Source organism: Neovison vison, chromosome 12 (assembly GCF_020171115.1).
Source record: "Neovison vison isolate M4711 chromosome 12, ASM_NN_V1, whole genome shotgun sequence".
Classification (NCBI taxonomy): Eukaryota; Metazoa; Chordata; class Mammalia; order Carnivora; family Mustelidae; genus Neogale; species Neogale vison.
The window spans coordinates 63,667,796-63,695,749 of record NC_058102.1 but is presented as its reverse complement, the minus strand read 5'-3'; the positions used below and the strand labels follow the sequence as shown (position 1 = coordinate 63,695,749).

Genomic DNA, 27,954 nt, shown 5'->3' with positions numbered 1-27,954 from the left:
ATAAAGAAGCCCAGAGATATTAAATAACTTGTCTAAAATTACACATCTAGTTCACGTTGAAATCCTGAACCAAAGTTTAGTTTTTCTGATTTATGGTCTAGTGTTCATTTAAACCCAAATACCCGCTTTTAACCTACATATTTATTTATTTTCCTAACTTTATTTTTTCTTCTATACTTGTTGTTTGATATAGTGGCTTGATTCCATTCAGGTAAGAATCCTTCACATGTGATACTGTTTCTTTCCTGTTGCATCACAATATCTGGCTGAATCTCTATTGTGCTGTTAAGATTGATCAGTGAGATCAGATTTTGTCAGCCACATTGTCCACTCTGAGTTTTCCATTAGCTCTTTAGTCACTGGTTTTAGCAATCATTGCTGATAATTGCCTAGAAGCATTGTTTTATTACAGGTTGCAAGTGAGAGTCTGATTCTATTATTTCCTCTATGTTTACTAGCTGAAATTCTTCAAAAAAGGAGAGCATTCCTCATTAACTAATTGGCTACCTTGAGGCACGGTTTTAAATAAAAGGCAAGATATATGCTTAATTCTTTCCCCTTACTTACCAGTTTTCTGCACATAATAATGAGTTCCTTCTCTAGCATCCTCCAAAAATGACCAAAGAATTTTTTTGGTGGTTCTCATTGTGAACTCACAATATTTTAGCATATATGTATTTTGATCCCCCTTTTTTGATGTTGAAATTACCCCATGTTGGAACAGCTGCACAACATTGCTAGAAATTATTTCAGTCACAATGGAAAACAATACAGAGGTTCCTTGAGAAATTTAAAATGGAACTACCATATGATCCAGCAATCTCACTTCTGGATTTATAACTAAAGAAAACAAAATCATTACCTTGAAGAGATACGTGTACTCACATGTTCATCACAGCATATTCACAATAACCGATGTAGGGAAATAACCTAAGTGCCTGTTGACAGATGAATAAAGAAAATATTATGGGTTTTTTGTTTTGTTTTGTTTTTTAAAGATTTTATTTATTTATTTGACAGAGAGAGAGAGATCACAAGTAGGCAGAGAGTCAGGCAGAGAGATAGGGGGAAGCAGGCTCTCTGCTCAGCAGGGATGCTGAGGCAGATGTGGGGCTTGATCCCAGGACCCTGAGATCATGACCTGAGCCGAAGGCAGCGGCTTAATCCACTGAGCCAACCAGGCACCCCAAGAAAATATTATGTTTTTAGAGTGATAGAATATGATTCAATAATGTCTGTATTCAATGCCTGAACTATACACAATATATGCAATATGTGTATATAAAATAGAAAACACAAAAATAGTAATAATTTATAGCTGATTTCTATGTAAACATTTTTGTTTTTGCTACATAGTTTTAAAACTATCTTGGGGGCTTCTGGGATAAATGGCAGAATAGGAGGATCCTAAACTCACCTCATTCTATGGATACACCTACATAATACCTACATCAGTGTAAATAATACAGAAAATGATCTGAAGACTGGCAGAATGGACTCTCCACAACTGAACATAAAGAAGTGGCCACATCAAAAATGGTAGGAAGGGTGGGAACTTGGTCAGAAGCTAAACTGACCCATGGGTTTGTCCCCAGGAGGGACTCAGTAAACACAGAGAAGGGAGAGGAACAGACCACACACCAGGCACTGTAGGCAAGGAGAACACACTCAGGGATGGCAAATCCCCATAATATTTGGCTTTGAAAACCAGAGTGATTTAACATCTTGAGTTTTTACATTAGCAGGGCTTAACACCTGGAACTTTAAAAATCAGCTGGTTGGCTCTGGGAGACCTAGAGGGTGATAGGAAACTGAATCTCTGCCTTTAACAAGACAGCATAACAAATAGTCCCACTGAGATATAGCGTAGAAACAGTAGTTTGAAAAAATGCCTGCAATATGTGGGAAGGAGATTTATTTACTCATCTCAGCATGTGCAGAAGTGGCGGGGATCTTTGGGAGACTTTTACAAGAACAAAAGAGCTACCAATTGCCATTTTCCTCCTCCACCACCCAACCTAGTCGCAGGGACACCTGTGGGAAACAGCACAACATGAACTCTCTACCTCACTTGCTAACAACATGTCCTGCCTCCATGCTCTTTTGCAGACTCATCCCCTCAACTTAGCCTCTGCAGCTCTCCAAAGCAGCACCAGGTATCCTCCCATAGCAGACTTTTGCAAAACTTTCTAATAAAATGTAACTTGCTTCCACCCTCTTCTGCAGATCCACTCTCTCCAGCCTGCCCTCTGTAGGAGTCTATCCAAAGTGGTTCCACAAGTGTGGCAATATACAAACAGCCTTGACAGGGGCTAGTACTACCACAAAGTGCCCCCTGCCCTGAGGAGAGGGGAAAATAACTATACAAGTTTGACTGCTGTTCCAGTAGTGGGTTAGGAGCAGACAACTGGTCTGATCTCAGGCCCCACCCACCAACAAAAGCTTTATAGGGGACAGACCAAGGAAAGTGCCCTATACTTTGGTGGGACCACATCTCTGTCAAAGGCCTGAACTCATGCGCAAGGTGGCCTATGACTGGCCCCTTAACAACACAGCAACCAAACCGTGACCACTACAGGCAAAGAGAGCCATTGCAGATGACTGGCTTAAGGCAAATGCAGCTCAGCCACAATAGTAGGGCACACACAACACATAGGAAGCTACAGGTTCTAGTGAGCAGGGGACATTGAACTACAAGGCACTATAAGACTTCTTCATAAAGCCACTACTTTCAAGAACAGGAGACATAGCTGTCTTTCCTAACACGTAAAAACAGAGAGTTAGACAGAATGAAGACATTCTAATGAAAGGCATTCTAAATGAAAGGACAGGACAAAATCACAGCAAGAGAGCTAAACAAACAGAGATAAGCGATATGCCTGCTAGAGAATTCAAAATCATCATCATAAAGATATTCACTGGACTTGAAAAGAGTGGAGGACCTCAGTGACACCCTCAGCAAAGAGACAGAAAATGTAAAGAAGAGCCAATAAGTGATGAAGACCTCAATAACTGAAATAAAAATATACTAGCAGGAATAAATGGTAAAGAAGAGGAAGCAGAAGAATGGATCAGTGACCTGAAGGACAGAATAATAGCAGTTACACTGAACAGGAAAAGGAAAAAAGATTAATAAAAAGTTAGACTAGATTAAGGGAGCTCTGTAACACCATCAAGCATAATAACATTTGCATTATAGTGATCCCAGAAGAAGAGAGAAAAAAGGGGGCAGAATTTTATTTGAAGGAATAATAACTGAAAGCTTTTTGAAACTAAGGAAGGAAACAGAAATCCAGATCCAGTAGGCATGACAAGCCCTCAACAAATTTAACCCAAGGAAATCTACACCAAGACACATAACAATTAAAATGGCAAGGAAAAAAAAGTAGTAATAAAGAAAGAATTTTTAGTGGTGCTTGGGAGGTTCAGTCAGTTAAGCATCTGCCTTTGGCTTAGGTCATGATCCCAGAGTCCTGGGATCAAGCACCACATCAGCTAGACAAAGAACAAAAGAAGGCTAAAGCCAGCAGAAGGAAGGAAATAATAAAGATTAGAGCAAAAGTAAATAATTTAGAAACTAAAAAACAATAGAAAAGATCAATAGGAGCTGGTTCCTTAAAAAAATCAACAAAATTGTTAGAACTAGCCAGATTCATAAAAGAGAGAGAGAGAGAGGACTCAAATAATATAATCAAAAATGAAAAAGGAGAAATCACAACCAACACCACAGAAATACGAACAGTTGCCAATATAATATAGAAGAAAGAGATAAATTCCTAGAAACATATGTTACCAAAACTGAAATAGGAAAAAAATAGAAAATGTGAATAGACCAATAATCTACAATGAAATTGAATTAGTAATCAAAAAACTCCCAATAAACAAAGTCCAGGACCAGATGGCTTCACTGGTGAATTCTAACAAGAGTTAATACCTATTCTCAAACTACTCCAAACAATAGAAGGGAAAGGAAAACTTTCAAATTCGTTCTATGAGGCCACATTACCCTGACCAAAACTACATAAAAACACCACCAGAAAAAGAAAAAACAAAAACAAAAACAACCCTACAAGTCAATACCTAGATGCAAAAGTCCTCAACAAAATACTAGCAAACCGAATCCAACAATACATTAAAAAAAGAGGAGTAGGGAATTTGGGTAAATTGGAAGGGGAGGTGAACCATGAGAGACTATGGACTCTGAAAAACAATCTGAGGGGTTTGAAGTGGCGGGGGGGGTGGGAGGTTGGGGTACCAGGTGGTGGGTATTATAGAGGGCACGGCTTGCATGGAGCACTGGGTGTGGTGAAAAAATAATGAATAATGTTTTTCTGAAAATAAATAAATTGAAAAAAAAATCATTCACCATAATCAAGTGAGATTTATTCCTGGGATGCAAGGGTTCAATATTCACAAACCAATCAATATGACACATCACGTAAGAAAGAGAATGATAAGAATGACATGATCATTTCAATAGATGCAGAAAAAGCATTTGACAAAGTACAACATTCATTTATAATACAAACCCTCAATAAAGTAAGTGTAGAAGGAAAACACCTTAACATAAGAAAGGCCATATATGAAAACTCCACAGCTAAAATCATACTGAATGGTAAAAAACTGAGAGCTTTTCCCCCTAAAATCAGTAACAATACAAGGATGTCCTCTCTTACCACTTTTATCCAGCATAATACTCATGTCCTAGCCAAAGGAATAAGACAAAAAAAAAAAAAAAAAAAAAGAAATAAAAAGCATCCATATTGGTAAAGAACTAAAACTCTTGGTATTTGCAAATGACATGATATTGTATATAGAAAACCCTAAAGACTCCAGCAAAAAAACTACTAGAATTGATAAGTGATTTTTAGTCAATTCACAGGATACAAATTAATATATAGTAAACTATTGCATTTCTATATACTAATTATGAAACTGAAGAAAGAGAAGGTAAGAAAATAATCCCTTTTATAACTTTCTTTATCACAAAGAATAAAATACAGAGGAATAAACTATACCAAAGAGATGAAAGACCTATACTCTGAAAACCATAAAACATGGATGAAAGGAATTAAAGATGACACAAAGAAATGGAAAGATAGGGATGCCTGGGTGGCTCAGTCAGTTAAGCATCTGTCTTTGACTCATGTCATGATCCCAGGGAACTGGGATTAAGTCCCACATTGGTTTCCTTGCTCAGCAAGGAGCCTGGTTCTCCTTCTCCCTCTGTCTGACATTCCCCCTGCTTGTGCACTCTCTCTATCAAATAAATAAATAAAAGTCTTTAAAAAACACCCCCAAAAACCAAGAAATGAAAAGATATCCCATGCTCATGGATTGGGAGAACAAATATTTCTAAAATGTTGATACTACATAAAGCAATCTACAACTTTTGTGCAATCCCTATCAAAATATCAAAAACATTTTTTTACAGAACTAGAACAAATAATCCTAAAATTTGTATGGAACCACAGAATAGCTGAAGAAATCTTGAAAAAAGAAGAACAAAATTGATGTACCACAATCCCAGATCTCAAGATATACTACAAAGCTATAGTAATCAAAAGAGTATGATACTGGTAGATGCCTGGGTGGCTCAGTTGGTCAAGTGACTGCCTTCAGCTCAGGTCATGATCCTGGAGTCCTGGGATCGAATCCCACACTGGGTTCCCTGATACACAGGGAGTCTGCTTCTCCTGCTGACCTCTCTCCTCTCATGCTCTCTCTCTCTCTCTCTCATTCTCTCTCTCCCAAATAAATAAACATAATCTTAAAAAAAAAAACCCAGTATGATACTGGCAAAAAAAGGACACATAGATCAATAGAATAGAATAGAAAGCCTAGAAATAAACCTAGAATTATGGCCAATTAATCTTTGATAAAGAGGAAAGAGTATACAATAGGGAAAAAGTCTCTTCAAGAAATAGTGCTAGGAAAACTGGACAGCAACATGCAAAAGAATGAAATTGGACCACTTTCTTACACCATACACAAAAATAAACTCAAAATGGATTAAAGATCTGAATGTGAGACCTGAAGCCAAACAAATCCTAGAAGAGAGCACTGGCAATAATTCCTCTGACATTGGCTCATAATAACATTTTTCTAGATATTGTCTTCTGAAACATGGGAAACAAAGCAAAAATAAGTTACTGGGAGTCCATCTGAATAAAAAGCTTCTGCACAGCAAAAGAAATGATGAAAAAAACTAAAAGACAACCTATTGAATGAGAAAAGATATTTGCCAATGATATATCTGGATAAGGGGTTAGTTTCCAAAATATATAAATAAGTTACACAAATCAATACCCCCCCCCAAAATCATCAAACAATCCAATTAAAAAATGGGCAGAAGGCATGAACAGGCATTTCTCCAAAGAATATATACAGATGGTCCATATACACATGAAATGAGGCTCAGCATCATTCATCATCAGAGAAATGCAAATCAAAACCATAATGCACTATCACCTCACACCTGTGAGAGAGATAAAATAAAAAGCACAAGAAAAAACAGGCATTGGAGAGGATGTGTTAAAAAAGGAATCCTCATGCACTGTTGGTAGGAAGGCAAACCCATGCAGCTACTCTGGAAAACAGTATGGAAGTTCCTCAAAAAGTTAAAAATAGAACTACTCTATGACCCAGTAATTGCACTACAAGGTGTTTACCCAAAGAATATGAGAACACCAATTCAAATAGATACATGCTCTGCTATGTTTATCATAGCATTATTTATATAGACAAAATATGGAAGCAACTCAAGTGTCTGTCAATAGATGAATGGATAAATAAGAGGTGGTATAGATAGATATATATATACACAATGGAATATTACTCAGCTAAGAAAGTGAAATCTTACCATTTGCAACAACATGGATAGATCTAGAGGCTATAATGTTAAGTGAAATACTATATGATTTTGCTCATGTATGGAATTTAAGAATCAAAACAAAAGGACAAAGAAAAAAAAGCAACAAACAGACAAAAAGACTCAAGTGTAGAAAACAAGCTGGTGGTTACCAGAAGGGAGATGGGTAGGGGCATGGGTGAAATAGGTGATGGAGGTTAAGAGTACAGTTATTGTGACAAGCACTGAGTAATGTATAGAACTGTTGAATCACTATGTTGTGCACCTGAAACTAATATAATAATGCCTGTTAACTATACTAGAATTCAGAAGATAAATTAATTTAAAGAACTATCTTGCTAATGAATTGCCACACGTAGTGTGGAAATGGTATCACTGTTCTAAACATTTTCAGAGGAAAAAATGTGTTTTTAAATCTGTGCCACTTGCTATCAAATAATGTTTTTTCTATTTCACTCCATTGTGATGGGTTAAATAAGATTATTTTTTTCTTTTTAAGATTTTATTTATTTATTTGACAGACAGAGATCACAAGTAGGCACAGACGCAGGTGGAGAGGGAGAGAGGAGAAAGCAGGCTCCCTGCTAAGCAGAGAGGCAGATGCGGGACTCCATTCCAGGACCCTGGGATCATGACCTGAGCCAAAGGCAGAGCCTTTAACCCACTGAGCCACCCAGGCACCCCAAATAAGATCATTTTCTATGCAAAAAGCTACAAATTCATACATATTTTCACCTCTTTGTATCACAGAAGCACTTTGCTGGAAAGCAATCCAGAATTGCCATTGCTTTCACTCCGTATCTAGTTGTTCCTTTCTGCCACCCTTTAAAATGCAGCGCAGAAAAAATTTTAAATCCCTACAGTGAATAATGTCTTCTCCAACACTCTCTTCACATCTCCTCTTACCAGTTCAAAACATGTGAGTAATAATTTGAAAAGAGATAGGAGCCCATCACATCCCACTATAATCTAAGGGAGGGTGAGCAATGCTTTTTCCTCACAGCTTCATTTCATTTGTACACTCTTGTGGAGAGTTTAGTACTTAATTGTTTACAACTTTATATTGTAAAAGTTTCTCAAGAAGTGATTTTAACGAACATGTGTTCTCTCTACACTATTTCAGTATTTTTATTTATTTATTAAAGATTTTATTAATTTATTTGACAGAGAGAGAGATCAAAAGTAGTCAGAGAAGCAGGCATAGGGGTAGGGGGAAACAGGCTCCCTGCTGAAAGAGCCTGAACCATTTCAGTATTTTAAAAAATAATGTATTTTCAATGACTTCTAAGATCCTATTACTTCCGACAAACAATTTAGAAATTTTGAAAGTCCTCCCCCCAAATCGAAACAAAATAAGCACACAAACAAATGAACAACAGTCTTTCATTTGAAGGAACTCTAAGGAAAATTTAATTTATTCTCCTCTAAAGCTTGACTTATTTATTCAAAAATATTTAGAGCATCTATTGGGTACCAAACCATGAAATACGGTCTAATGGGAGATTTGGGCAACTAAGCACAAATAGCAGTGATGTTTTCACTTTTTTAGGATAAAGTACTGTCAACTGAGTGACTTAAAAACAAGTATGCATAATCTCATAGTTCTGGAGGCTGGAGGTCTGAGGTCAAGACATGAGCGGGATGCTTTCTTCAGAGGGCTGCTCCATGCCTCTCCCCTGGCTTCTGGTGGTTGCCTGGCAATCTCTGGTATTTGCTGGTTTGAAGTAGCATCACTCCCATCTCTGTCTTAATTTCCATGTGACATTCTGTGTGTATCTCAGTTTACCATGAGGACTTCAACATGTGAATTTGGGGGGAATACACTTCAACCTGTAATATTGTTTTCTAGAAATTCTATGATTTTTGTTTTTGTCCTCTTCTTTAACTCAACAGGTTTAAAAAAAAATCTTTCTCAGTGAAGTTTTCTTTTATTGTTTTGTGGTCAAGCAATGATTTCTGTATTGATTCTTTAGACCTCAGTAAATTTTTCTTTGTGACCTAATAAATGATCAGTTTTAGTAAAGTATCTGTAAGCACTTTTATAAAGCCATATTTTCTACTTCAGTATAAAAGTTCAATACATGTACATATCATCTACTTTATTGAAAATGTTATTTAAATTTTCTAAATCCTTTTTTATGCTTTTCATCTTGTTATACCTTGGGCTGGGAGGAGAATTAAACCCAATTACTGTTTCTGCTGATTTATCTTTGAACCTACTGCATTTTCTGCCTTATGAAATCGCCTCACTTCTCACATTTCTGTCACTGAGTGCACAGAAATGCATAACACCTATATCTTCTCTGTGAATTATCACCATGTGTACCTTTAATCTTCCTTTCCATATCTTTTCTAATGCTTTTTGCTCTGAATTCTACCTTGTGAGACATTATCATGACTCATATTTTTTTCTTTTTCTCTTTTTACTTTTTTGCATACGCTGTGCATATCATTGCTGATTCTATTATTTTAATTTCCCTGAATAACTTTGTACTTCATGTGTTTCTTGCACAGCATAGAATGAAATGTCTTTTGTGAGTTATCTGAAAAACTCCTTTTGGTAGGGAAGCTAAGCCCACATGTTTCTTGCTATAATAGATATTTGGGGCTTACCTCTGTCATATGAATAGCATTTATTCTATATGCTTAATATTATCATCTTTGGCCCAAGCACTTCATCCTTACCCAGCTCCCTATTTTTTTAACAGATGATGAAACTGAAGTACAGAGAGGACAGTAACATGCTCAAGGTCACAGTGCCAGTTTGTGGTCAAGCTGAAATTCATAGTCTGGTTCCTGAATCTTTTATATATGATATGCTTTTTATCTATTACATCATGCAGCCTCTTTATTTTGTGCCCTCCGTTTGCTTATTCTGAGTATTCTCCCAAGATCTCTTCTCTAGTTCGTGAATTATCTCTTTCATCTCTGATAGACTATTTCCCATTCAATGAAATTTTAACATCAAAGATTATGTTGTTTTACTTTTAAATACTTCTCAGTCATTTTTGATAGTCTTTTCTTGATTTTAAAATTATCTACTTTTAGTTTTTTAATCATTTCATATATGTTTACTTAATGTTTCTGATAATTTCACCATATGAATTTCCTTAGAAATTGAATCTGTATTTCGTTTCTGATAAGTCTTTGTCACAATGGCTTGATTGTATTTATAAGATCGCATGTTCTTAAATTCAAGCAGTAGGAATCTTAGGGGCCCCTACTGGGATGTTCACTTAAAAAGGATATATATGGTTATATCTGCCACTATCAGAATTTGCCAATATCTGGGATCACTTTAGCACCACAGAAGGTCCAGAATAATATGGGAGACTCACATTTGCTCTCCAACCCTGAGACAAGCCTAAAGGTTAGGAGTTTAGGATTTTAGGATTTCTATCAGTATGTTTCCAGGGCAATTTTCTTTTACCTTATGTTTACTTGTGGCTCTGCACAAATTTTCATTCATTGCCTCCTCCTCTCATACTTTGAGATTTCCTTTTCTTCTTATGAGCTTAGCTATGCCTTAAAAATATCTTAATTTATCGAAGTTCTAGTTGTCTTAGTGGGAAGTCCATTTGGAATAACTTCATATTACAAAAGCAGAACTGTGTATGCATATTTTAAAGAATTCTGAGCTGTAAAGTCAATTCCTCTATATAAAGGTTGTAATAATCTATTCTTCTTTGGAAATACATTAGTGTATCTGTTTATCCTTAAATTTTTCAACACATTGTATTATTTAGAAAAAAATACTCATGAATCATATGGTAAAGGAAAGTAATATTTTTACAATAACTTGAATTTCTTTGATTACTGATGAAGCTTAAAACTTTACTATATATTTGGACATTTATGCAATCTGTTTTTTAATCACCTGGGAATATGGATTTGGATATCAGGATAGGTTTGACCTAGAGATGTGGGACGATTTTGGAAATGAATTATATAATCCAAAAAGAAAATGTACAACAAGAATAAATTAAGACAAAGTATATCCTGGGAAATATCAAAATTTAGGAGTCATACTGAGGATTAGGAGCAGAGAAAGAAATGGGAATGCACAAACACGACTTACTAAGATGAAAGGAAGTGAAGTGACAAGAAAGTTCCAAGAAGGAAAGCTTGGGATGAATGTTATATGATGCTGATACATTACAGAGGATGAAGACTAAAAACAGAAATTGGAAGTTGGCAAGTAGAAGTTCACTGATGACTAAAGCCAGAAAACTTTCAGTGCATGGTATGGAGAAAAGCAGCTATTAAGGAATAGTATGACAGTTCTGAAATGCTACTGATGTCCATCAGTGGATCTGAACATATTGAGAATCAGGATTCTTTTAAGATTATGATGGGAAAAACAGACTTTTGTGTGTGTAGAAAATAAACACTTGAGCATGCCATCCAAATTTTGAGCACAATATCCAGACATTCATATTTCCTCTGACAATATTCGTTATATGCATTCTTCTACAGTAGCCTCTTTGAAGAGGTTTCATCATAAGGAGAAGAAAGAAAGACCAATAGCTCTAGGAGAGGTTAGGGTTAGGTTAAAATAACATGTTAAAAATACCTGGCACTTGCTAAGTACACATTCAATAAATGTTTATTGATCTTTCAGGAGTCAGCAGGAAAAGGGAGTTTGGTGATCTGGGAGACAGAAAAGTTCATTGTTAGCACAGTGTTCCCAAAGAGCTGGAAGACAATGTCTTATGAGGAGGAGAGAGATAGACATTAGGAATGTGTGTTTATCCAGAATCAACTCTGTGTCAGGTATTGTGTTAATATGTTTTGTATAATATCTCATTTGATCTTCAAACAACCCTGTGAAGTAAGAAATATTAACTTCTACAGATGAGCATTTCCATGCTTTGAGAGATTACATAACTTTTCAAATTCATGTTAGAGAGTGTCAAGGAAAATGACCACCATGTGTCACACACCAAAGCTGCCACACAGTTGGAATAATTATATATAAGAAAATAATTCTTATAACTGAGACTGAGACTGGAGTTCAAGAGAAGGTAGATTTGGAAATTTGAATCCCTATTTTCATTGTCAAATGGCAGAAAATGACTATCTGAGAATGACCAATAGCCTGACCTTCTCTTTCCTGTTGACTGATCAGCAATGCCTCCTTAGTTATATAAAGGGGTGTCCCCACATCCTCACAGACTGGCAGCTGCCTGGCCTATGTCTTGTTCTCCACTAAGCCTGACAGCAAAGGAAACTAGGGTTAGACCAAACCTCTGGGAAAGAGCCAAGTTGTCAACAGGAGATTTTCAAATACGAGTTAAATAAAAAGAAAAAAATACACAAACAGAAAAAAGGATGTAATAGGTCCATCAGAACAATCATATGTTATCTCCCACTAAAGTCACTGAGCTTTGATTTTTGTGCTGCTGTTGTTTTCCCTGAGCACAATCCAGAAAGTACAGAAAAAGGCTATACACCTTCCATTTTGTAGAAGTCTTGGTGTTAACCTCTTTTTCCTCTATAAAATATTACTGTCCATGATGTTTCAGAATATTGTTCACTCTTTGAAACTTTGTTTATATTTTTTGTTTTGTTTTATATTTAGAAACACTTTATAAATATTACTTTCTGTTTTTTATACTTGAGTTTAATTGCAATTTGATCTAATGTTATATAACTTCCAAACTAAGCAGATATGTATGTAATTAAATTAACTGGCTTCAAGTGGTCATTTCTTTTAGTTATGAATGATAATTACATATGATCTAATTACAGAGATGAGTTTTAAGTGATCCTGTGTAAAGTCAAAAGAACTCTGATTAGGATTTGATTACTTAAATAGGTCCTATAATAATTTAAGAGGGATACCCTGTGATTAAGTTATAGCACTGTTAAGAGTAATATATAATTTAGGTTGAAATCTATCATATATCATATATCATATATCCACTGTTAAGACATTAAGTAACTTATGCCAAGAATTGCTTTAAAGATTAGTGGTTTCACTTTAAGTGTAAATTGTTTGGGGGACAAAATTGCCAATCTCACTGACATATTTTTGCTTACGTTCACTCATACTTCTCCTACCTTCTCTCACATAGAAATGGTTAACTAACCAATGAACCAACCAAATATGTAGAGCAACAGGGAAAGAGTGTTTTTATTTCAATGTGTTTCCGCATAGATGGATTGACGATATTTTTGCACTGTTGGCTATGGGTGAAAGAGCCAACACCTATGTATTCTGACCAAATATTTTCAGTTTCAGAGGTCCTCAGCAACAAAATTTTATCTATAAACCTCTGGCCAGCACAAAGGAGTGTTTATTTGTGGGCAGCCTTGAAGGACTCATGATGATGGCCTGTGTTCTCAAATACACCTACACACAGCCATAGCAGTACCCTCACTCAGATGACCCAAATGTCCAAATTAGAGATTCCCTTACTCAAATGACCTTACTGAAATAGGTGAAGGTGGAGAAATAGAGTGCTGACCCAATTACTGGGAAAATGGAGTAGGATCACTTGGAATTTTACTGACAATGGATTTGGAACTACCAGACTAAAGCCCCCTAATGTTTTAATGGCTCTAAACTCTTATATTCTTAGCTAATTGCTACCATTTATCCATTTTAGTCTTTTCTCTCTTTGCATTTCCAGAGATAAATTCAGTTCAGGGGAGGTAGGTCTGCACTAAAGTGCTTTGGTGAAGGGTATTTCTAACCTGTCAATCTGTGAAATGAAACAGAAGACCTTCCTTTTTAAAAGCTATTTTTAAATGCAAAGGAGGGGGTGGACAGTAACAATTAGACAAATTCTAAAAGACTTGAGTCATTAAAAACCACAAGGGCTGTAGTCTGTTAGCTCCATATGTGACAACATGGGTGAACTTGGAGGACATTTTGCTCTGTCACAAATACTGCATGATTTTCCACTTCTACGAGTTTTCTAAAATAGTTAAACTCATACAGAGTAGAATGGTGGTTGCCAGGAGCTGAAAGAAGGGAGGAAGGGGATTTGTTATTCACCAGATATAAAGTTTCAGTTATATAAGATGAATCAGTTCTAGAGATCTCCTGTACAATATTGTGCTTATAATTAACAATACTGTATTGTGTACTTAGAAATTTAAGAGGGTAGGGTTCATGTTAAGTGTTCTTACCACAGTAAAAAATAAAATCAAATAAAAGTGTCATCTGGTCGGGCACCTGAGTGGTTCAGTGAATTAAGCCTCTGCCTTCTGCTCAGGTCATGATCTCAGGGTCCTTGGATCGAGCCCTGCATCAGGCTTTCTGCTCAGTGGGGAGACTGTTTCCCCCTTTCTCTCTGCCTGTCTCTCTGCCTACTTGTGATCTCTGTCTGTCAAATAAATAAATAAAATCTTTTTTAAAAAGGGTCATCTGGTCAAAACAAAACAAAACAAAACAAAATCCCAGCCGACCTTTTAAGGTAGTTACGAAAAGGCTGATATAATTGGAAACCTGACATTTTCCTTAAAAAATATGGGTATCTGGAGGCATTTTGGATCCATTTCGATCTGTCCTTCAAATTTGTCCCAAGATTTTGTTTGAAACCTGGAAGAAAACTTCCTAAGGCCAATTTCAAATCAGTACAAACTAAGACCCAAAAGCCCAGGAGATATTTGTAGGCTTACATGGCATTTGTTTGACCTTAGATATTTGGGTCAGTGTTGGTACACCCCATATATTCCCTAGATCGGTGGTTTCTTCTCAAGCTTTTAGCATTACATTGCTAGTGGTATTTACAAGGATTGCAAGGCACTTAAAAAAATGCAAGACACCAAATATATGTTACTTCTGGAGATCATCTGAATTCTCCTGAGTTGAGAGGGATTTTTTTTTCTCCTGAGGGCCCGGGAATATGTGGCATGTGGACTGAAGGCCACATTTTGAGAAACTGCACTGATAAAACAGGATAACATGGTTGTTATTCCCAACACACCCTGAAATTTGTGACCTCCAGGTTTGTACTTCTCATGTTACAAAACACATTTCCCATGTCATAGAGTAGTCTACATGTCTCATCTATTGATTTATAAGCTGCTTGAAAGTGAGGTTACTAATAACTTCTTGTTTACTGAATGCCTTTTAGCATTCAGTGCCTTAGCATTAGAGTGCCTTATACACATTTAGTACCTTTTTATTATAGTAAAATGATTAGAAGCTGGAGCTTTGGAGGGGTACCTCGGGGGTTCATTCAGTCAGTTAAGCAACTGACTCACTTTTGCCTCAGGTCATGATCTCAGGGTCATGAGATCCAGCCCTGCCCTGAGTTCCATATACAGAGCCTACTTGAGATTGTCTTCCTATCTCTTTCCCTCTCCCACTTCCTTCTCCCTTCCTAGGTCCCTCCCCACCTTCTTCTTCCAACACATGAGTGTGCTCTCTCTCTCTGTAATAATCAACATCTTTAAAAAAAAAAAAAAAAGCTCGAGTTTTGGAGGCTGACAAATCTGGATAGGAACTGAGATTGTGTGGCCTCAAGCAAATTAATATCTGTAAGTCTCTATTTCTTCATTTATAATACTGAATCTTCTTCAATTATTTGATAATTAAATGGTAATGCATATGAAGCATTTTTCACAGTGTCTGCAAGATTACAGATTCTCCAAACATGGAAGCAATTTTATGAGGAAAATTTTAAATCACCTTATATTTGTTCATTAAAGAAACAGAAAAAAAAAAGAAACAGAAAAAAATAGGTAAGCAAAAGTATTAAACTAAAAACCAACTTAGTCTCACCTCTGAAAAATAATAAAACTTAACATTTTGGTGAGTTTTCTCCTAACATTGATTTTTAAAACTCTATATATCTGCATGTATACTTAAAGTGACATCATACTATTCATACCATTTTATAACATGCCTTTTGTTAAGAACATGCTATGAATACTTTTCCATATCAGTAATAGTCTTGTAATATTAAGTAGCCACATTTTATTCTAGTATAAAATAAACAACCCTTAATGCTGGACATTAAAAAAATTTACTGAAGCAAAGCTGTGGTAAATATTCCTTTGTACATTATTTTGTCTATAATTAGTTTTTCTCTTAATCTTTTCAGAAGTAAAATTGTCAAGTCAAAGACTACATTTTTAAATATTTGATACTTATTGCTCAGTTACCATTGTAACACCGTATCATTTTTATTTTCATCATCAGTGAATGAAAGATCTTTACCAATGTTGAGCATTATAATAAAGAAATCTTGACAATTTGATAAAAAATGTCTGCTCATTTGTATTTTAAAATTCATTGTCAATTTAACAAATACTAATGAGCATCTCTTCTATTCTAGGCACTGAATTGGGTGATGGTGGGAAGTGGGAGAGATGATTTAGAGGTAAGCAAGACAGATCAGGCTCTTACGTTGATGAAACTTAAAGTTTAGCAGGTTTGAAAGTACAAAGGTGATGATGGCAGTCTAAATCTACATTGAATGGGTAGCAATTAAAGGTGTGATGAGGAAGAACATACTAAAGAAGTTTTAATTTGGGTCAATGTGTTAGACTCGGCTCCTTGAAGTGCACTCACAGATGGGCAGAAGTTGATCCACCTGGGCAGAGAAGGAAGTTCAGGGAGGCACAGAAGAGCAAGCTTTCAGACTGACTGATGCTTGAGGCACTGAAGAAAATATAGCATAGTTAGTATGAGGACCACCATAGAAGGATTCAAGATGCAACATGAGAAGTAGTTCGAGGTCAGGTAGATCACATAAGGGCCTTGAAAGCCATGCTAAAATTGAGGACTTTATTTTTTTTTTTAAGATTTTAGGGCGCCTGGGTGGCTCAGTGGGTTAAGCCGCTGCCTTCGGCTCAGGTCATGATCTCAGGGTCCTGGGATCGAGTCCCGCATCGGGCTCTCTGCTCAGCAGGGAGCCTGCTTTCTCCTCTCTCTCTCTGCCTGCCTCTCTGCCTACTTATGATCCCTCTCTCTGTCAAATAAATAAATAAAAAATCTTAAAAAAAAAAAAAAAAGATTTTATTTATTTATTTATTTGAAAGACAGAGATCACAAGTAGGCAGAGAGGCAAACAGAGAGAGAGGAAGGGAAGCAGGCTCCCTGCTGGGCAGAGAGCCTGATGCAGGGCTCAATCCCAGGACCCTGAGATCATGGCCTGAGCTAAAGGCAGAGGCTTTAACCCATTGAGCCACCCAGGTGCCCCATGGATAGATTTTTCATTTTTAAAAGATAATTTTAGTTGCATTTTGGGAATGGATTGTTGAAGACCAAGGATGCCTATGGGGAGATTAGGTGGGTGGCAACAGTGTGAACTGGAGTGGTTTATAGTATGTCTTACAATTCTTTGGTTACATGTGATAGGAATCTAACGCAAACCAGCTTAAGACAAAAGTGAGAATTTATTAACCCTTATAACCAAAACATTAAAGTAAAATTTTCATCTGGGCCTTAGTGATAAAGGAAACCCAAAACTCCAACAGTCTCTTCCTTTTGTTCCTTTTCCCTTTCTTTGCCATTCCCTTTGCTGTCATTACCCATCTTTTTTTCTATACTCTCTGCTTTTCAGGCTTATTTTCTTATACTGGCTTCTTCCATATGGCTAAAAACAAGGCCACAGGTGAACTTGCAACTATTTCTGCTTCATCATCTAGAAAAGGACAGACTCATGTTTTCAATGAGTTAAAAATAAATCCAACAGAGGTCTTCTGGTAACAGAAAGAAGTGGAAAGCATACTAGAAAGTCAAAACAACAGATGTCCATTATGAAGTAGGGATAAGTGGATGGATTTAGCAGATATTTATGAAGCAGAATCAACAGGAGTCAGCAATTCATTGCACGTGGAGGTGAGGGAGAGACCAGAACCTACCAAAATTTCTGATTTGGACAGTTTGGTACCAGTATGTTTAGAATGTTTGTGAGATACCCATACTGCAATGTTCACCAGGCAACTGTTTAAAAGATTCTGACATTTGTGTTTATAGATAGTAATGGAGACAATAGGAGTAGGTAAAATCCACAGGGACAAGAAGTAATAAAAATGTCTTCTAGCTTTGATCTCTGGTGGTTGATAAATGACTCAAAGTACAGTGAGGGTGGGGGTAAGAGGTGATACTGAATGTGGTGTCATGAAGCTAAAGAAAGAGAATACTTTTTTCCCCCCAACAGAATGGTTCTTATTGTGCAATTTTGCTAAGACGAAGAAAGAGAAAGACTAAAAGGGGGATGCTGAATTGAGCAACACCAAGTTCACTGGTGAAGGATTTTAGTGCAATGGCTTGGCTAGAAGCCACAGTGGTTGAGGAATGAGATTAAGAAATAAAGATACTGATTATAGGTGATTTGTTTAAAAGTAGTTAGAATTTTATCATTTTGAATATATGGTCATTGCTTACTATTTATTTTTCATCTGTTTTTATTTTTTGTCCATGTTTCTTTTGATGGTATAGTTTTCTTTTTAGTAGGTAAGCATTATTAATCTAAAGCTATTAGAATGTATCACATATATTTTAGTGTTTTCCAGATTCTTATTTGCTACAAATAGGCTTTATTTTTTTCCTTACTGTTGTTGTTGTAAATTTCAACTTTTTAGTATTTAATATAGGTATTTTTGCCTCTAATTTTATATTCAAAAAGGCCTATTTTTCCACTATAGCCTATAAATAACACAAAAATTTTCTTCCAGAACTATTTTTTAAATTTATTTTGTGGTATGAAATGAAGTGGAATTTCATATTTTTTTATGGGCAATCAACCATCTCAAAGAAAAGTAAGAATAATAAATGATTGGGCTGAACTGATAATAAAAGTAAGGATATAAAAGGGTCATGTGTTTGATCGTTTGTGGTTTGGTACAAGACCAGTGAGCACTGGGTCTAAGGGGATGTATGTAAATACCTAGTTAGTTTGGCAGCCAAGACAGGTTACTGTAAAGTGAGACCAGCCCTTCATTTAGTCATGTTTCATTTAGCTGAGAACTCTTGAGTCCACATTATTGTACTGCCCGGCAGTATGAATTCAGCACACATTTGAAACTCAGCACTGATTAAGAAACATGGGAAGAAAAATAAGGCAAAACCATAGTTCTGGGCCACAGGGAAACTTATATATTGTTGAGACATAGACACATTATACAATAAACATGCTGATCAGCTGTGTACCAGCTAATGGTGAAGTGAGACAATTACTGAAAATAGAATTAAAGAAGCTGATGAAATGGCCTGAGGCTGTCACTCAACTCCAACACCCATTGCACCACTTTGTATCCTGTAAATATCACATAAATTGTCCTTGAGAAGTAGATTGACTTGGGCACATATGAAACAAGTCTGAATTTGAAGTTAGTCATGTTATTAAGAGTTTCCCACTAGGAGTGAAGAAAAGGCTCTAGTTTACATAGGTGGCAATCACCAAGAAACACAAGGAACCTTCTATTAATGGCGTAGTGGCATGTGTATGACTTGCTAGCTCATCTTCTTTCCACATGAAGTGCCCTAGAAAATGTGGGGGTCTCTTTCATAATGAAGTCGAACACAAAGCTATGGTTACATCTTTGCAAATTCAGTATATGCAGTATCTGATGAAATTGGAAGTTGGGTCATACAACAGGCCAAACTTTAGTTGAAGAGAAATTGCTTTGGAATCTAAAACTAGGTATTTATCACTGCTGGAAAGATGGCAATGTCCATGGCTTCTGCTGAAGCAGAGTTAAAGACAATCACTGTTCCACATCTGTTATTTTGGGGTCCTATCTTCTCAATATAAAGTCACCTGGTTAGCAGCTATGGTTTGATTTGGCAGTAATACAGGTAAATTATTTGGACACAATAATCTATCTTCGATCTCCATCCTGTGCTCAACAAAAATATATGTACTTTTCAAAACATACTACGCTCTTAGCACAATGTTATAGAAGTATGCAAATTCTTCAGAGATCAAAGTGCTGAAAGCCTCTTGTGGAATAGCCCATTTCTAAATGTATTGGTTTACCAAAAGTATTGTTTTAAGGATTAATCTGTGTAAGCACATTAAATTGCTTTCGATATGGTTTTATATGAACATAATTTATTGGTTATATATAATAAATACAAATATTACTTCTTGAATATAGTCAAGAACCTATTGAAGAACATATTTTAGATGAATAGATTCTTCATAAATTCTTTCTAATTGTATTCTTCATGAACATATTTTTCACAAATATGAATATATTCAATGACTTTATACATCCTTATTAGGCTTATTACAGTACCTTATTAGGCCTTATTTTTGTTAATATATTAATATTTTAGAATATTAATTTTAAGTATATTTTAATATATTCTATACATTTATTAGAAAATAATAAAGACCAAATAAGCCTAAGACTCAGCTTTTGACAAACTGAACATTTCTTAAAATGTTCAGTTTAAAAGGAATTCCTTAAGGAACTCCTTTAAAATTCTTTAAAATGTACTTAATGAAAATATATGTGACTATAAAAACAATATGCCTTATAAAAAGTTTTTGTAAATTTGCAAATTTGGTAAATTTGTCATTTAGTAAATTGACTTTGTTACTGACCTCAGATTTAATTCTATTACTAGTTCATTTACTTTAAAAAACATAATTTGTGATTGTCTTTCATGGCTTGAATGGAAAAATATAGTTCAATTTTATAACTTTAATTCAATTTGGCCTGTTTAGCTTCTATGATGGCATAACAAAAGCTAACTTAAAATCAGGGACACCTGGGTGTTTCAGTGGGTTAAGTGTCTACTTTCGGCTCAGGCCATGATCCCAGAGTCCTGGGATCCCAGGGTCCTGCATCAGGCTCCTTGCCCGGCAGGGATCTTGCTTCTCCCTCTGCCTGCTGCTCCTCCTGCTTGTGCTCTCTCTCTCTCTCTCATTCTGACAAATAAATAAATAAAGTCTCTTTAAAAAATAAAGTACAATAAAATTGATTATAATTCTAAACATGATACTATGAGTTCATTCCCACAAGTTGATAGTGATCCTGAATTTTTTAGGATTAGCCATTCACCTAAAATTAATGAGCAGAGTTATTGTTTACCCAAAGGAATAAAAAAAGATAGTGTGGGCTTGCTTATAGATCAATCTGTTACTCTTTCTCTGATTCTAAAATTTCAGAATAGTCTGGTCTATTCTCAGTCTGTAGACTACTATGCTCATATCATAAGCATTGACCCACAGATTTATAATAATTTACTTTTCCTACTGCAAAGAGAAGATAGATTCCATATGAATATGCACATACATTTTAACCTTTCACATACAGTTAGCCTTGATTTTCTGAGATTTAGGTAAAGAATGAACTGAATTTAGATGATGAAAAATTAGTCTTAGAAAACTCTGTGACTGTGCTTAATGAAATCAAATATAAAATAAAAAGATCAAAAGCAACTGAAGATTGAATATTAATCTGCTTCTTTGAATGTACTGTTAGGGTTTCATTTTGTGTGGGTGTACAATAAGAAGTACCACCTAGTTTCCTCCTATAGATTAATTGCTTCATGTTTATAAAATATGGATTACAAAACTTGTTCTGCACACATGAGCTGGGATTTGAAAAAAGAACCTATATTCTTGACACAGATTTTACCAAGAAAAGGGAGAAACAGTACTACACTTAGTTATTAAAGAAGGGCTGGGGGTTACTAACATCCGAATTCAGTGTACAGAAAAACTTACTCTAAATCTAAAACCTCAGACTGCTAAAAATAATGATACTGTTATGCTGAAAATAAATAAATGAAAAAAAAAGAAAAGTGTATTTGTGTATGACTTGATGAGTCAAATGTACTTGCATAGAGTAGGACTTTAATTAATATGTTCATTTCCTCTTGTCTTCCTCTTATGCATATAATTTTCTGCTACATTCATTCAGATTAATCACAGTATAATATGAAGGATCTTTAAAGGTCTTCTTATCAAATATACTTGCCTCTTTCGCTTCTCATGTGCTAAAATTCCTAATATGTGAGCCAGTCCTTTTAATGAAAAAACTCTAACAAAAGGTCCATTAAAATATGTATCTGTCTGGGAGGAGCATATTAAATTCAAAACTAAGAAGCAGTAATATATTAGTATGAATTTATTAACTAGATTAGTTTCTTAGTAACTAGAAAAAAGCAGAATAAGGTCATAGAATACTGTAGAAAATGAATCAGATAGACCACTAATAATTTATGCTTCTGTAAGGCCAAGATTGGGTTACACTGTGGGTTTATGGTATGGTGGATAAGTGGAGGTGTGATGTTTCTTGGATTACATCTTCTCTCAGGTTTTTTATAATGCTAAAATTTTATGGATCTCCCACTGTAGTCATTCTGATAGGCAGCACATATAATTACTTAACCTCCAACATCAATGCTACATGCAAATAGTACACAATTAGATTTACCTGATTTCTTAACATGTATAAATTCAGTTATGAAAGTCCTAGTTTTCACTGTTTCACAGTAATTTTATCAGATTTAAAGGACATTATTCGGGCGCCTGGGTGGCTCAGTGGGTTAAGCCGCTGCCTTCGGTTCAGGTCATGATCTCAGGGTCCTGGGATCGAGGCCCACATCGGGCTCTCTGCTCAGCAGGGAGCCTGCTTCCTCCTCTCTCTCTGCCTGCCTCTCTGCCTCCTTGTGATCTCGTTCTGTCAAATAAATAAATAAAATCTTAAAAAAAAAATAAAGGACATTATTCAGCAAGCAAAAGAAAACAATTTGACTCATATTGTTCCTTTGCTTTTTTTTTCCCCAGCCAATACTCACACCTTTATATAAGAACTGGTATATATGTAGATAGAATAATATATATATTACTAATATATAGATTCGCATGTATAAATAGCCACCTAACAGATGTGATTTGAAAGCTATTTCCCTTACTAAATGGCTGAAAAAATAAAATAAAAAAAAGAAAGCTATTGAAAAATTGTGTGCTATTCTGTCCTATGTCCCTGCCAATGGAAATATCCATTCCTGAAATTTCTCCTTTACATGACATAATCAAGGTAAGGGCTTTCTATTTTATTTTACAAACAGGGACATAGTTCACATTTTTTAAGAAGGTGGAAGGATATTTATGCATTTTTGTTTTCTGGGAAGGAGAAAGATGATGTTACCCTCTAATGAGAATGGTGTCCTTAGCTGGTGTCACATTGGAGAGGAACAAAATGAGACCCCTGAGGAACATGTCTGAGGAGTTAAGGGAAAGGGAGAAGAACAAAAGGGACTAAAAAACATTTTCTCATAGTAGTCTTTAACTTCACCTGTCATCTCTCAGATAGACTAAAGAAGGAAAAACAAATGACAATGACAATTTGACTCTAGGATAACAGGTGTGTATCATAAGGGTGTGTGTATCATAAGGGTGTGTGGATAGGTCATGCGTGGGTAGGCTCTGTGTGTGGGTTTCTCACAGCATATATAGGTGTTTTAGTCTGAATGGAGGCATGTGGTAGATCTTCATAAGTGATCAGCTGTATCTTTTGACCAACTATTTCATTGTGCATAAGGCAATCTGATAGCAGCTGATATACTATTAGCCAAGATACACATATTTACTGAGCCTCTTTTATGCATGGAAATGCATTTTTTTAAAGATTTTATTTATTTTATTTATTTGTTAGAGAGAGAGAGAGAGAGAGAGAGAGAGAGCACAGGCAGCCAGAGTGGTAGGCAGAGGCAGAGGGAGAAGCAGGCTCCCTGCCGAGCAAGGAGCCTTATGTGGGACAGGATCCCAGGATGCTGGGATCATGACCTGAGCTGAAGGCAGCCGCTTAACCAACTGAGCCACCCAGGCATCCCTGGAAATATATTTTTTAAGAGGAATTCTGTAATACCTTACTAAGAAGGAGTATAGGAAAATTTTAACCTACAGAGAGTGATTTTGGAATTAGTTTATTTAAAATCCCATCTAGCCCAGCCAAAGGGAAGACTTAATGGACCACCAACAGATGCTTAATTAAAATTTCTCATATTGGTAGTGCCAATGATATTTCAAACAAAAAATGTGTTAGTAAATTACATCTATTAGCTATTATTCTGCTAATGAAGAACCATTTTTGCCATTGTATGATGAATTTGAAGATAGTCACATTTCTACAAACTCAGAATTATAGCCTGGTGGGTAATGAAAGTAAAATATTATCTAGTTCCATAAGCCAGAGATTGATGAATCATAATTCATGACCTTTTTTTTGAAAAACTTGAGAAAAATGAAGTCTTTGAGCTACAGTCAACTTACATCACTAGTTTGTATTAATCAAAGCCCTTTGTGTAAGATAATTTGCAAGTAACTCAGATGATTTAGATGAACTCAGAAGTATTTCAAGTCCTGTTTTTAACACATCTGTGCATCCTAAAAGACATCATTAGGGGAACGGCTTAAGAAATTGGTTGGCTAAGTTGAGCGAATACTTTGACTGCTTGGCATACTGATGCCAATTTCACGCAGTTTCAAGTAAACAGCAAAGTTGGCAAGAATCTACTAACTTAAAACATAGAGAGTTAATGTGACTATTTCTCAAGTAATTTTTTAAAACAGATTGCATGGAGCACTGGTTGTTATATGCAAACAATGAATCATGGAACACTACATCAAAAACTAATGATGTACTGTATGGTGACTAACATAGCACAATAAAAAAATAAGTTTAGAAAATGCAAGTGAGAAAAAATAAAAAATAAGTCTTCACCATCTCAAAAAAAACATAAAAAATAAAATAAGAATTACTTTTATTCTGTTTCTTTAGTGTTACACAACAGTTTTTGTGCCTGCCTTTTTCACATCATTTTGGGGATTAGGGAGACGGGACAGACTTTCATCTGCTCCACTTTTTCCTTCATGACCAGTAAAATTAGCTACAACTGGTTTTCATGAAATTCTTTGCGGTTCTGCTTACTCTAAAAAAAGAGCCATTGGGTGCATGGGTGGCTCAGTTGGTTAAGCATCCGCCCTCAGCTCAGGTCATCATCCCAGGGTCCTCGGATTGAGTCTTATGCTGGGCTGCCTCTCCCCTTGCTTGTGATAGCTTTCTCTCTCTCTCTCTTTCAAATAAATAAAATCTTGGGGGAAAAATGCCCAGAACAGCAGGCTATAGCGTTACTTTCTTCTTCCCTTTGTTTTGAAACCAGTCACTACTTTGGGTTAACAGAGATAAAACTGGAGTCATTACCTCTAAGTGCTCACATTAGAATGTACATTTGTCTGCCTGTAGACAGATGGGAAATAAGATCCATGTGTACACATGCTTGGGCAGGCATGTATGTGTGTATGCTCATGTGTGTATGTGTGTGTGTCCATGCTTGTGCACATATGTGTTGGGGGCATAGGAGATCGAGGTGGGCAGACACCAGAGGCCTGCAGATGAGGGACTGCTGTGGGAACCAGGCAGGTGATGGCTTGCTCTTTTTCTCTTTTAATAATAAGTAGCAATAATAATAGTAATAATGATAGTAACCAATATTTTTTGAGTACTTTCTGTGTTCCAGGCATGATGCTCAGATCTCTGCACATAGTAGCTCACAGTACTCACAACTCTGAGGTAGGATCTCCTTATTAAGCAGATTTTATTGATAAGGAAACAAGTTGGATAATTCTTCTAAGGCCAGATAACTAGAAAATTATGAGTCAGGATTGGAATTAGTCTGGTTCCAGGACCTACATTCTTATTCCTTAGCCTATGCAGTGATGACATAACTTTCAGTTACAGCTACTACAATAGATGTTTATTAAGCCATAGGCCTTCTGTAGATAGAAACCACATCTTCTAAAGCTACCTATCCTCCAAGCATCTAGAAGACCGTTCTATATATATCATATATGTTTACTGACCAAAACTGTACAAAGCAGGATGGGGAGAGTTATGTCATCAAATAAGGGAGGAGGAATTATTTTCCCTTACTAAATAAAAGTGCTAACATTGAGAATACATTAGACAAGATGGCAAATTGGACTAAAGTGGCAGCAAAGGAGATAAGAAAACAAAATTGATTCAAGGACATTTAGAAGAGAGTCGGTGTGATTAAATAAGCTTTGATTATAAAGCTTTTAATAATTTCTTTCACCACGGTGGAGATCTCTAAACTAAGGGAAATACCTGGTTATTTTTATTTACATCGTATGCACTGGTATGAGTGTCAGGAAAGTAATATAAGATGCAGAGATAGCTCTCTAGTACCAGAGAAAAGAGAGGAGATAAAGCCCACCCTTAAGCTTTCGTTTTTTTCCCCTGATTTCTGGCCTTGTAGAAAGGAAAGTCAGATCAGCCAAGATTCGGATTTAGATAAAATAGACACATAGAAATTATTTTCTATCATAAATCACCTTGGCATGTTTTCATTAGCCCCCAGCACATATAATTTTCTCCTGACCAGAAAAAAATGTGCTGAATAATTTTTCTTAGACAAACTTCTATTTATTATTATCTGACTTACTTCTATCAGTTGGACTTCAGTATACTTAAGAAAGAAAAGACTCAGTTAATGGTATCTTTTTAAATGTTATTCAAGCATGTAGTCTTTATGTACTTTGCACAATCATGTTTTTCTATGTATTAATATCATAATTAAGATATTCTATGACAGCGTATTTGATTTCTGCACCCTGAACTCCAAGAAATCCTGGAATTCACACTGACTTGTAGTATGTTAAACCTGGAATATTTGCTTCCAAATATATAATTTTAAAGTGATATTTAATTATTTTATAGAAAGAATATATAGTTTGTTAATGTAGTCAGTGAGTATTTAGGAAATATTGATTAACAGAGCAACAATTTTCTAGGTGCCTAAGAGGTTTTTCTATGGCACACATAGAAAATAACTATCTGTGTTGCATATCAGGGCCAACAATAGTGGCTGCTTCCACCTGGAGGACTCTGCTCCTGGCCTTAAGGACTCTGGTTGGCCCAAAGCCAGACTGGCCATCTTTTGCTAGACTCGTCATATCTCACCACCCCTTTAATCTGTTCACACAGTTTGGGAAGCTGTTTTGTAGAAGAAGATCTTTTTTATGAGTAAAATATTATAATCTTCCTTTAAATAGATAATAATCTATATTGAGATACAGATACTTCTATATTTATGATGAAGAAACAGTGATGCAATGAAAAAAAATTGAATGAAGGCAGATGAAGATGGGTTGGGGGAGACTTAACACTGGTGCTTTGGGGGTCTGACCTTGAAGAATAAGAGGAATTAGCAGAGGAAGCAGAAACATTTTCTAGTAAAAGGGAAAAACAGTGTGGTAGGTGCATTGGAAAAAGTAAGTAGCCCATAGAAGTAGCTGGAGCAGAGGGTAAGTATATCAATGAATATGGCTTTTACAGTTGGGGGCATGGATCTTTTCACATCCTCTGGCTCTAGGTGAATATATTCTGCCACCCCTCCTCACCCCCGTCATTGGCTTGCCATTTGTCACACTCTGGTCAGTAGGATGCAGCCAGAACGATACTGAGTAAGTTCAGCACGAAACTAAGGAACATTACAATTGCATGTTCTACTTACTTCACTTGCACTCTTTGTCAGCTGACACCAGAAGAATATGCTTCAGGTCACCTGTGTTTTTAAAGGAAAACATGTGCCATGGAAGTGAACCACAACAGAAGCCTCACATCCAGCCTGGCTCAGCTAAGTACACACTATATGTGCCTCATCGCCAAACAACAGAGTGGTACAGGTGAAAAAAATCTTGTTGCTTTAATGCCTTCGAGGCTTTTGAGGTTATTCTGAATCACGATTGCACAAGACCTTATAAATCCAGAAGTTGTTACTAGAAATACGGTTCTTCTGTAACAAAAATGAAGTATGAAGCACTGGGGTTAAGACTCAAGTGGCGAAAAGGTCTCTAATATGATCTAGGAGAATGGTGGTGGCTCATGTTACATGGTGGTAAAACATTTGGTCAAAGAGTTTGTCTGCAATAGCCTAGAAAATTAAAAAGTACCTAAGGAATTTGTGACACAGATAAGGAGGTTTTGCAAGAGAAACATTGATTGCTGAGCTGGTTGTTGCTAATGGCAACCAAAGACACTGCAAAAGAGAGGTGTGTTCAGAAGGCGACCTGTTTTCCAGCAGAACTGAAAGGGATTATAGAGAGCCTAGAAATCTGTGATTGGAAAATAAAATC

The 27,954-nt window shown here is 36.0% G+C and overlaps 1 protein-coding gene across 4 annotated transcripts in view; it reads left to right on the top strand.

Annotated features, from left to right (window-relative positions):
- The window catches only part of SLCO1A2 (solute carrier organic anion transporter family member 1A2), a 118,747-nt gene that overhangs the window by 20,252 nt on the left and 70,541 nt on the right, over positions 1–27,954 (top strand). For 3 of the 4 annotated variants that reach the window (XM_044227852.1, XM_044227849.1, XM_044227855.1), the window contains exon 2: positions 16,165–16,209. The exons of the other annotated variant lie outside the window; for it this stretch is intronic. The gene's annotated coding sequence lies outside the window, so the exon portion shown is untranslated. The remainder of the gene's footprint in view (positions 1–16,164; positions 16,210–27,954) is intronic. 4 annotated transcript variants of the gene reach the window in all.